Genomic DNA, 11,322 nt, shown 5'->3' with positions numbered 1-11,322 from the left:
CTTCTCCTGGGGGCTCTGGAGCCAAGAGCTGTCAATCCATCCAGAAAATGAGCATCTGGGAGCCTGCATGTCCCTCTGATGGGCTGACAGCACCCTGTGCCCAGGACACCAATAGGACTTGCCATAGAAGTGACAAAACCCTCTCGAGCTTTCCTATCCCCCTCGCCCCGGGCACTGCATGCACTCCTGCTGCCCCAGCTCCCGGCAGACCCCAGTAGGTGCTGTGGAGCTCGTGCCAGCTCCACCATGAACGAAACCACCACTGAAGGACCAAACTCATTCCCCAGTTCTGCAGCCTCTCCCCAGCAGAGCTGGAAACACAAGTGAGCCCTTCACAGAACGGCAGCAGGGCATTCCTGTGCTTCTCCATGCTGGAGCAGGAGCAGGGAGGCAGGATGCAGCAGTGGTCCTGCACAAGCCCTGCCCTGCAGCCGTCCCAGCTGATGGCTCACTCACTCCTGTGGGCATTAAGTATTCCTTGCTTCTCCCTCAAAATGAAAGCCATTCCCTTGGTAGCTGGAAAGGCTCTGGAAAAAGCAATGAACTTGTCAGAAGGAGATGGGCTCTGAGTCAGAAGCCTTTGCAGGAGGCAGGCGGAGGGGGTGGGAGATGCCAGCAGTAGCAGCGATCCCGCGAGCCAAGGTCAAATCTCCTCTGCGATGGCAGAGGGCTGCAAATAGCAGAGCAAACCCCAGACCCACATCCAGGGGGTTTCTCCCTGCAGGAAAGTCACCATTTCCCAAAATCCATGCTTGCAGTGGACAACCATGCAAAGACATTTCACCCTACAAAAAACGCTTCAAAAAATCATCTGTCTGGGGAAAGACCATCACCACACCCTTGTGGCCGCAGGCAGCCCCCGGGGCCAGTGGTTATTGCTTCCAGTGAGTCCGCCTGGGCAGTGCTGGAAATCACCACCACATGTCAAAACACGGGCAAGGAAGAGGGTAATTCAGAGGTTGTTTTTGTGACTTTTGTTCTGTTATTTTTTACGGTGGCTGTTCTCCAAGTATTAAACAATTGGCCGACTGAGGGATACTGCTGCGAGGTCAGGAGTTATATTGATGTTTCGGCTTTCCCAGCAAGGCTGGGACTCACCAAGGAAGTGGAAAGGATTAGACACCTCTTTCAGAGGAGTCCGCAAAGGCGCAGAGATGGTCCCATTGCACAGCCAGGCCAAATACACCCCAACAAAGCCATGTCATCCACGCAGAAATTAATGTGCTGCCCAGATGCTGCAGCAGGGCTTTTCTGATGCTTTATGAATGATCGCAATGGCTAGAGAAAGCCAGAAAATCAGCTTGGACTGCAAATTCAGGTGGGCAGGCACTAGAAAAAGGTTATTTTTAGGCAGAGAATAGAAAACACTTCCCTCTGTTAAACTGCCCTCTGGTCAGTATTCAAAGCCCTGTGGCCCCCGCAAGCAGAAAAGAAGTCAAAGAGCAAAGTCTTTGTCCTGTGACTCCTTTTGATGCTGGACTCAGCAGGAGAGCCTTCCCTCAGCACTGCACGGGTTTTGGCGAGCTCTCAGTTTTCACACTCGCTCAAGCAAAAGTGTATTTTCTAGCAAAGGAAAGTATGTCAGGCCATTGATTTCTTGGGCAACTGCACTGCAGAATAGACAGAGCTAAACTCAGGGAGGCATTAGGTTGTTGGCTGCAAACCAAACACCTAGTAAAAAACGCTGTAAAAACAATTTTTGGTTGTTTTCCTGGTACATTTGGAGAATAACCTGCCAGCTCTCAGGCCTCCCCTTCTGTCCTTGGCTACCCCATGACAAATAGGAGAGGGATGTGTCACTCGGGCTCCCTCGGCATCACTTCATGGGGGATTGTTTCCATTCAAAATTAGGCAAATTGGTGAGAAAAGGCAAAACTATATGACCCGTTAGGAAGTGGCATTTGCAGCCAGTGGGAAGTGAGAAATCATCCCCAGAGGTATGTCCCAGGGAGCCCAGCCTGTCCAATATCCAGTGCCACTGCCGGGAAGATGTCAGCATCCCATCTGCATGGAGCCAGAGGGAGCCTGAGCCACATGCAGAGTGGGCTGATGCACCGGGACATGTCCTCCTCACCACGTACCGTCACCACTGGCCTGGGGTCAAACCATGATCATTCACGCGCTGACAAGCGAAAGCCCATGGCTCCCGATGCCGAGGAGCTCAGCACAGGAGCCTGGCAGCTGAAAGGGCTGCAGAAGGCAGCAGACGGCTGCTGATACCTTTGTCCGGAAGGATTTCCAAGCCGGCTCTCAGCAGCAGCGCTATGAATATCCAAAGAGGATAACGTCAGCTCTGGCTCTGGGAAGCAGCAGAGGATCAATAGAGAGGCATCACATTTAATCACCTGCCTTAATAGCTTTGCATCTGACAGAGGCATGCAATGAAAAGAGCAGCCCCAAACACCAGTAGCTGCTACAAGCCACCAAGCAAAGAGCCAGCTCCCCTGCTTAGGGAAGAGCAGAGTCCTGCTAACATGCTAATGACAACAGCCCACCCTTCTGCAGGGACTGAGGAGGGCTGAACACCTCGTCTTTCATTTTATGCAGCATTTAATTGGTAAGTGTTTACTGTGTAGCTTTGTAGGGCTTTGCTGTGCCTCTGATGGAGGATGAAGCTTGGCTGAGTTCCTAGCAGAAGCACCAGGCACTGCAAACATCTGAAGCCCCCCGCCAGATCTTCCCCCCATTGTGTTCCTCGCACCTCACAATGTCCTGGGATTTCAGATGCTTTGATTATGAGCTTGGGGAGTTTTTCCTTCTGGCCTCAAATCCCTCTCGGCAGGTTTGGCCAGATGGAGACACATGATTACAAGAGCAATGGCTGGCACCGCTTCTCCATCCCTTCCACTTGAGTCTGCAAATGCTGAATAACAGGAAGCAATTGCCTGGAGAGACTTGGCCACCATGGGCTCTGTCTGCAAACAGTGGCACTTAAAATACACCCATCCATGGAAAGAAGGCAGCAGCAGGCGTCCACCTGCAACCCCACACACTCGGCTCTGATGCTCTGTGTACTCAACAAAACTGCAGCAAGCAGTTTAGTTCAGTCAAGAGATGCCGAGGCTGAAGTTACACTGGTTTTCCAGGGCGAATTTTACAAATAGAACTGAATTACCCTGGAAATGTTTGGTTACAGGAAAGGTTGTCCTTGGAAATCTCTAGAAAGTGGCCTAGATAGAGAGGGCAACCCAGACATACATGCACCATTCCATCTAGCAGGCACTGGAGGCACCACAAAACTCAGCCACCCTCCCAAATTTCAGTGAGATGATGACTGGATGGACTACGCGCCTTTCCCCTGGCACCACTGCCCACCTTGAGTTCCCGACCCTCCCAGGCTCCTCTCCCGAAATCCCAGTGCATCCCAGCACCATGGGCTTGCTCGCACGCAAAGTGAAAACCACTCTGGCTGGAAGGGCAAAAGGAATGTTCTCCAGCACCAACAGGCAGCACTGGCATAGATGTTTTAAGACAGTCGTAATTTCTTTAGAGAACATTTCCAGGCATGCTTGGATAAATTATTCACAAAGAATAAGAGATGAACCCATCTGAAAAAAAAAGGAGAAAAGGCCATTGGGATCAGGCCAGCAGCTTTTTCCTGTAATGCTATTGCCAGCTTGCAACATTCGTGTTTACTCTGTGAAAGAATATAGCAATTATTTATATTGGTTTAATGGAAATGGTCTTCATAACATGAAATAAAACACGAGCAGATTGTGAAGCAGAGAATAATGCCGTACTCCTGGGTAGGGAGGGTCGTAGGGAGTGGGGAACCCACCTCACCACTGCAATAATACAGAAAAACCATGTCAGAACAAACGCAGCTAATTTTTACTCCATTTCCATGATAGCACTAAGAACATTAAAATCTTGTTGCCGTTTTTAGAGAAAAAAACATATTTCAGTAATGTTTGTTGGAAATATCATTAGGATAACAGTCACCCCCGCAATGTTTTATTGCAGGCATTTACTTCCACACTGCCATTCGCAGTGATTACTCCCCAAATTACTTCTAAACATCCAAACTACAAAGGGAAGGAGTTAGTCTAGAGCTGGGATTGATTGCTGTGGCTTCTCTTGCAAGACTAATAAGAATATATCTATCTCTTTTGCAGCATTTTGCTTAAAGAGGTTCTGGAGCACTTGGTGAAGCGGGGTAAATGTTTCTCCAAGACAGCGGAGCTAACTGCAAAGACACTACCAGTCACCCCTCTGGTGCAGCCAAGCAAATCAGAAAGCAAATCAGAAGGACAACCCACTAATCCCCTGTTAACAAGCCATTTATCTGGCATGACTGTACTCAGAAGGGGAGGAAAACCCCTAAAAATTAAAATTTACACAAGGCAGTTGAAGAGTGCATCTCACAGCAGCGTTAGCTAACAAACACCTGGGATTTCTGCTTCTTTAATCAACATTTAGTGCAGGTTTAATAACGTGTATTAAGAGCAGGCAGGCAAAAGGAGTTTGGGAAACGACAGGAAAATAAAGTAGATAAATGCGCTAATTGCAGCTTATCTGACAGCTCCGCGTTCTCCTCTACAGCTGAGACTCCAGATCTAATATTTATACATTAGGCAGGATTGATTCCCTGGGATAAAGCAAGACTCTGTGTAGGGCGACAGCAGCTGATGGATGGGCATCGTATCTCACCACAGCCCGGCAGACTGCTTTGTCCAGGTACTGCAAATTGAAAAAGAAAGTATCTTGCAGCAGACATCGGCTGTTTACAGCAGGGAGGACTTGAGCTACTTGATTTCACAACACAGCTGAGCAGGATGGCTCTACACTCTGAAGTAGCAACAGTTTTTTCATATATTTGTGTTAAGGAGAGGGGAGGTGGGCTCCACCCTTCTGGGAAGCTGCTGCCCAAACAATCTGTATATAAATAAGAGGCCCCAGACTGGAAATCTGTATCTCAACCACATCTCATGATGAAAAAAAGAGCTAAAAATGGAGTAGGCAGATGCTGATGGAAACAGCCCCGCAGAGGTCAGGAGGCAGCAGCTCTGCCTTGCCTAGAGTGGCAAAGCCCACCCAGCTCAGCCCAGCAAACGACCATCGCCCCAGGGTCTGGCAGGGGACACCCCGAGGCTTTAACCATGCAGTTCCACATCTCCATTCATCTGGAGCTCCCCTTGTCAAGGGTCCAGAGATTACCATCTCTGCAGCTCGTTTTTCATAAACAGCCCTATCACCTCAGACACTGTTAAGCCAGGAGAGGTCTGACCAAAGCCCATCTCCCTGCATTTAAGCAGCCAACGTGCATTTTGGCTCTCCTGCCCAGTTTCTCGCCGAGCAGCGTGTCCAAAGGGGCTTGCTAAAATGTTTGCTTCCATTCAGTGCTTATGCAAGGAAACAGGCAAATCTGGGGTGGCCTCAACGGGTTGCGCAACTTGAAGGGAAGGCCTTGGGGGAGCTTTATCCAAGGCAAATCCCAGGAAGACAGCATCTTCCTCAACCACAGAAACCAGCTCCCTGTTGTTATATGTAACCACAGCATCTGTAGACTCTTTCACAGAGTAATCCATCACAAGGAGACTTGGTGGCAGAGCCCTGGCAGGGACTGAGCAAGTCAAAGTTCCCGAGCTCACGCATTTCCACAGAGGGCAGGATTTATTAAGGAGAAAAGCATAAATTGAAATAACCAACAGCAGCCAAAGCCCTGACCCAGAAAATTCAAAGAGAAGCTTTCTTTTCCTTTTTGTCCTTTTTTTCTTTTTTCTTTTTTTTTTTTTTTGGCAAGAAACATGTGCAGAAATAATTGTTCCCAAAGCTCATCACTCATCATGACAAGTTCATCATGGGTGCTTCCAGTCCATCACTGATAGAAGGGAGATGAAAATGCAGGAGTGAAATCATTCTGCTCCTTTGGGCTTTGGGCTGTGCTTGACAGTGGATTTCTTCCCCTTGAGAGCCACTACAGAGGATACATGCTGGTTAATTCTCCACGCTCCACTCCTGGCAGAGTGCAGTTGTTACAAACACACTCTCCTGACTGGCTGCCAATAAACGTGAGCTACCTAAACTCAGGAGAAATCTAGAAATAAGCCAGCCTCTCCTCTCTGAGTGATTTCCCCTGCAACTTGTGCCAGTATTTCAGAAAGAAATTCTCTTGGCCAGCTCCTGAGCCAGCCTTGGAGAGAGCAGCATCCTTTCTACCTTCCTGGTTTCCTTCCTCTGCTTGAAGCGCAGTGGCACCCACTCCCCTGGGAAAGGTAGCCAGATGCCCAGAGGAAGTGGAGTACAGCGGACACACCGGGCACTGCCAAAGCACTGAGCAGATCAGCTCTTAGCTTTTTGAAATCTCCACTCTCTGCGTCAGCCAAGAGAACTGCTGTGCTCCCAACCGATGCTATGCTTTTCTCCTTCTAAAGCCGCAGGGAGACCATGCCAGGAGGCTGCAGAGCCCGGTGGGGCAGTGGGACCTGTCCCCTGGTAGAGCTGGCTGAGGCCACACACGAGCCTGTGCAGCGATGGGGCTGACTGGGGGCCAGGCACACAGCTGGGAGCCAGCACAGCCCGCTCGGTCAGTCCTTGCTAAACTGCAGCACAGAACATTCCAGCTCTGCTAACCCCACCTTGCTGCTTCCACCAACCAAGCAAAGGAGGCCAGGCTCTGCCGGGCTGAGATTCAGCTCTTCTCCAGCGAAACCAGCCCTCATTTTCAGGAGCATTAATTTCACAGTGTGTGCAAAACAATGTGAAATGTAATTACAGTGCTGTGTGGACCCGTGCCTGCAGTGCCACAGAGGCAGGGATGCTCCTGACTGACAGAGCTGCCCAAATGGACCACTGGAGCCCCCTCTGCCCTCCTGAGGGTCAATCACACCCCTGCAGACTGAGGATTTTTGCTGGTTTTCCAGCCAATAAATCCCCTCCTTAGTGAACCTGTTCTCACAGTCACATTGGTGCAAGCTAGGGATGGGGATGTAGGGGCTGGTGATTAGCAGGCTGTTACGCATGTGTTGCTGGACTGATGGGAAGCCTGTGTGACACTCATTGATCAAGGCTTTCAAAGAATGTCCCAGCTCTCCTTAAAACCCCTGCAGGTACCTGAGATGTGTTGGGACCCGCCAGGCTGTGCCCTGTGCCATGGTTTGTCCTAGGCATAGAGTTTGCTAGGTAACTTCTGAAGGTGGCTGCAGCCTGCTCTGGTGCAAAGTTGCACCCTGGCCTCTCTGCCATATCTAGCCCAAGCTCGTGGTTTGCAGAAAAGAAAAACTCAGGCCTTGCTCAGCTTTGCAGGGGATCTCCCTTTCCCAGCCACAACACTTCCCAAAGCCCTGCACCCAGCCCTACTCCCCATCCCTGCCTGGTCCCCAAAAACCAGTTTCCTCCGCTCAGTTGCCTGGGCTCTCCAGCCACATTCCTGGTGAGAAGAGGAGAAGCCCAGTCTCCCAGGCCGTGATTTTCAACCCAGAATGATTTTCATTATAGCTGTCCCAAAGGCGCAGAGGGGGACAGGCCACACAGGCTCTGAGCAGCCTGGAGGTTGTTGGAGTCAGAAGAAAATGAGACAGAGCATTGCTTGCAAAGTTAATTTGAACCAACCGGCGCCTGACAGAGCAGGCAGGAGAGCCTGTCCCACAGCGACAGCCAGCATTTTCCAGGGATACCACAGAGCTGGGATGCTAGCAGGGAAGGGAGAGCAAAGAGCTTAGACAAAATGTTTGGGCACAATTATTTCAAGAGTGCTCCAGGCATGTGAAGATGGGCTCTGGCACACGCGCCAGGGACGTGGCCTCGTCCGCGTGTGCAGCTCAAGGCCAGGCAGAGGCACGGGGAGGGCTGGAGGACACCAGGAGAGCCCCATGGGGGGGCTGCAGAAAGCTGAGCCTTGACCCCTCCTGTGGGCAGTGCTAGTGCCAGCGAAACATGACATCCTACAGGGGACATTGCAGTTGTTCAATGTGCATCCTCTTTCCAGCCTCCACTGCTCTCATTTTGTGCCTAATCAATGGAGTTTTATTACTTTGCACAATACAATAGCTGCCATGAAGGCAGAGTTACTCAGGATGGAACTTGTACTTAGGAAAAAAAATGTATTTCAGGACTAGTGAGACACGTCTCACCATAAGTCGCTGGACAGGGAGCATCGCAAGCTGCAAAGAAACCAGGTTAAGTACCAGGTGGCTGGATCCACAGCCAGGCAGGGCTGGGGCAGGTTGGGCTCCCACAGCCAGGGCAGATGTGCGACCAGTGCCCAAAGTATCCTTCCAGCTGGGTTAAACAGCCAGAAAAGGAGCCCCAAAGCCACTGGGGCTGGGAAATAGCAGCAGATCCCCAGGCCAGGATATCAAAGTGAGTTTCCTCAGGGCAAGGGAGAGAGATCGAGAGTTTGGATCTGCTGGGGCAGGGAAACAGCAGAGCCAAAGATTCTGGGCACCCAGGCAAGGTGAGTGATGCTTGGGGATATATCTGGCTGCTAGCAGGATCCACATGGTAAAATGCATCTTTCCAGCATCTCTCCTGCCTTTTTCAGCTCTGCTCCCCTGGCTCCCCTGTTTGGGTAAGGACCCATTCTCATCCCAAGCAGGTAAAACACCTAGCATGATGCTCTGTGCACATGGCAGAGGGCTTCACTGCAGGGCAAGGGAAAGCAGAGCCTCCCACCAGCCGCTGCAGCTTGCAACACCACCAGGACATAGCCCAGATTACCTGGTTTATCCCAGCCTCTCACCCCAGGCAGACACAGCATGCAAGGGAAATCCCAGGGGCTGCTGCAATTGGCTCTAAACCACTGGCTCTGCCAGCTGGTTTGAATTTTCCTTGTGTTTGGAAAAAAAAAATATTAAATGGCCTTGTAATACTTATTCAGCATCACTCTGAAGGCTTTTTTAGCTAAACCAAAACGTATCACCGGTTTGCATTAATAGCCCAAAGGGGAGTTAAAGCTGGCTCCACTCGTGTGTCAAATGCCCCAGAGAGCTCAGCAAAGGCAGCCAGGCACTCTGCATGGGCCAGCAGCTCTGACAGCCCTTTCCCAGTTTATTCCCAGCTTGCTGACATAGCAGCCAACTGCTGAGCCTGTGCCGCCTGCCCGGCACCACTCCTGGCCTGGTTTAGCTGCCCACACTGATGGTGGAGCTGGCCTCTGAGCTCCAGCTTGTAACGGTCTGCATGTCCCCAGCAGGCTTGGTGCAAAGGCAGCAGCTCTTCATGTTTTAAGGCCAATCTTACCGAAGCTCTGTGCAGTGATGAGGCTCTGGGTGCCAGAGCTGCTCCCAGGTCCTGTGTGGCCCTGCCTTCCCTCAGGAGCTTGAGCTGGGTACACAGCAAAGGGAAGAGGATCCCAAAATGAGCCTGGAAACACAGCATCAAGGGGGGCTGCAGCGGGTGGATCAACCCCATCTGCACCACGAGGAAGTGGCAAAAATCCTGCAGCAGCATGGTCCGTCCTCCCGCCAGCGTTTCCCTTCACACCCCATCCTCCTGGTGCTGCCAGAAACTGGGCAGAGCTTCCCGGTGCTAATTTACTTCCAAAGAAGGTGTAAGGAATTTGTACAAAGCACAGTATGGTTACAGCTCACTTTGGCATCTCTCTTGACCCAGCATGGTGGAAGGACCCGTAGCCCTGGCCCATGCACCCAGAGACACGGAAGTCCTCCTAAACTGCAGCAGGTCAACAGTATTCACCAAACTCAGCCTGTTCAGCATCTTTATGCCAGCTGGCCTCAGCTTCTCCCCTTTTCCTCTCAGGCTTTGTCAGGTTTAATTAAAATTCCTATACATGGCTAGTTCTTTCACTCAGGCTATTATGTCCAGCATGCTCTACTGCCTGCCTCGTCGAGCTCATTTCATTATGGAATTCACTCACCAAGGAATCCATCTCTTGGTGAATGGAGCCATATTTAGGAGGCAATACCTGGCCTATGTTTGTATCTGAATCCGTCTATTCATACGTCCCCAAGACAAGACAGATGTCCCAATGACCTGTTCTCAGAGCTTCCAAGGATAAATCAGGTTTCAGATTAGAAATGCACCTGCTATGCATTTACTTCCATCAAAGCAATGGATTGCTTCGCCACAGGAAACTACAGTCAGGAAAGAGAGGAGATGGAGGTGAACCTGCTCTGCCTCTGAATTTATTGCCGTTGGAGTTGCAGGTCACACTGCCCAGCACACTGCTGGGACCCAGCCGTGCCCACTCTGAGTACACCAAGTACGTGGATCTGTTTTAACTACCCCGAAGCCAACAAGCACCTGCAGAGCTTCTCTCTTCCTCCCTCCCTGGGAGATCAGTTCTCACACAGAGGTAACATTGACGCTGCCTTCTCTGGCCTCACACATCAAACCTCTGGGGAGTTCCCCCTGGTGCCTCTCTGATCCGGAATGTTCAAAAGGGTGTTCTGCTGGGCGTGAAGGAAAAACCCTCCAGAAGAGAGGAAGATCATAGATTCATAGAACCACAGAATCATTTAGGTTGGAAAAGACCTTTAAGATCATCAAGTCCAACTGTTAATCTAGGACTGTCAAGATCACCACAAAACCACATCCTAAGCACTGTATCTACACATTTTTGGAACATGATGATTCTACCACCTCCCTGGGCAGCCTTCTCCAGGATGGAGAAGAGCCACAAACAGCTTTCAGAGGAAACAACGCCTGGAAGAAAAAGCAACACAGAGGCTGAGCCAGCTCCCATGGCCATGGGCAGCTACTCCTGGGCCTGCAAGGCAGAGCAGCACTCCCATACCAGTCAGCCATGGGGTGACAGGCAGGAGGTCCCCCAGCCTTGCAGGCCAGCAGCCACCAGCTCTTGGAGATGTTCAGCTGGCTCATGTAGCTTTCTTGGCACACCCAAAGGATGCTTTTCCCATTTCATGCTTCTCTTTGTTTCCATTCTTCCAAAGAGCCACAGCTGAGCCACAGCAGTTGAGTCCAGGTTTATGCAACAGGAGCATGTTGCCTCCTGCAGACTCCCAGAAGCAACACAGAGAAGCTGGGCTGACATCCCCAGCCAGCACGGGTGCTTCCAGAGCCTCCAGCTTCCCTTCAAAAATGGCAAAATTCCCTTGTCATCCAAGAGGCCATCCAGGTAGAAACATGCAAGGAGGCACTGGAAACCTGGCTCAGCACCAGCCATCTCGGTGTCATCCAGCCCAATGCCACTGATTTCCAGAGGCTGGGACTTTCCCAAGCACCCGGCGCTTCCCGAAGGGTGGCCCCAGCAAAGCATGCAGAAGCTGGTGAGCAGAAGCCATCAGGGTCATGCAACAATGCTGTCCTGTGAATGCTGACTGAGCCACGCATCTTTATCCAGCTCTCCAAGCAAAAGATGTCTCTTTTCTAGAGCCTTACAGCAAAACATTAAAGTCTCTA

This window comes from Falco naumanni, chromosome 10 (assembly GCF_017639655.2).
Source record: "Falco naumanni isolate bFalNau1 chromosome 10, bFalNau1.pat, whole genome shotgun sequence".
NCBI lineage: Eukaryota > Metazoa > Chordata > Aves > Falconiformes > Falconidae > Falco > Falco naumanni.
Note: the sequence above shows the minus strand (reverse complement) of the source record.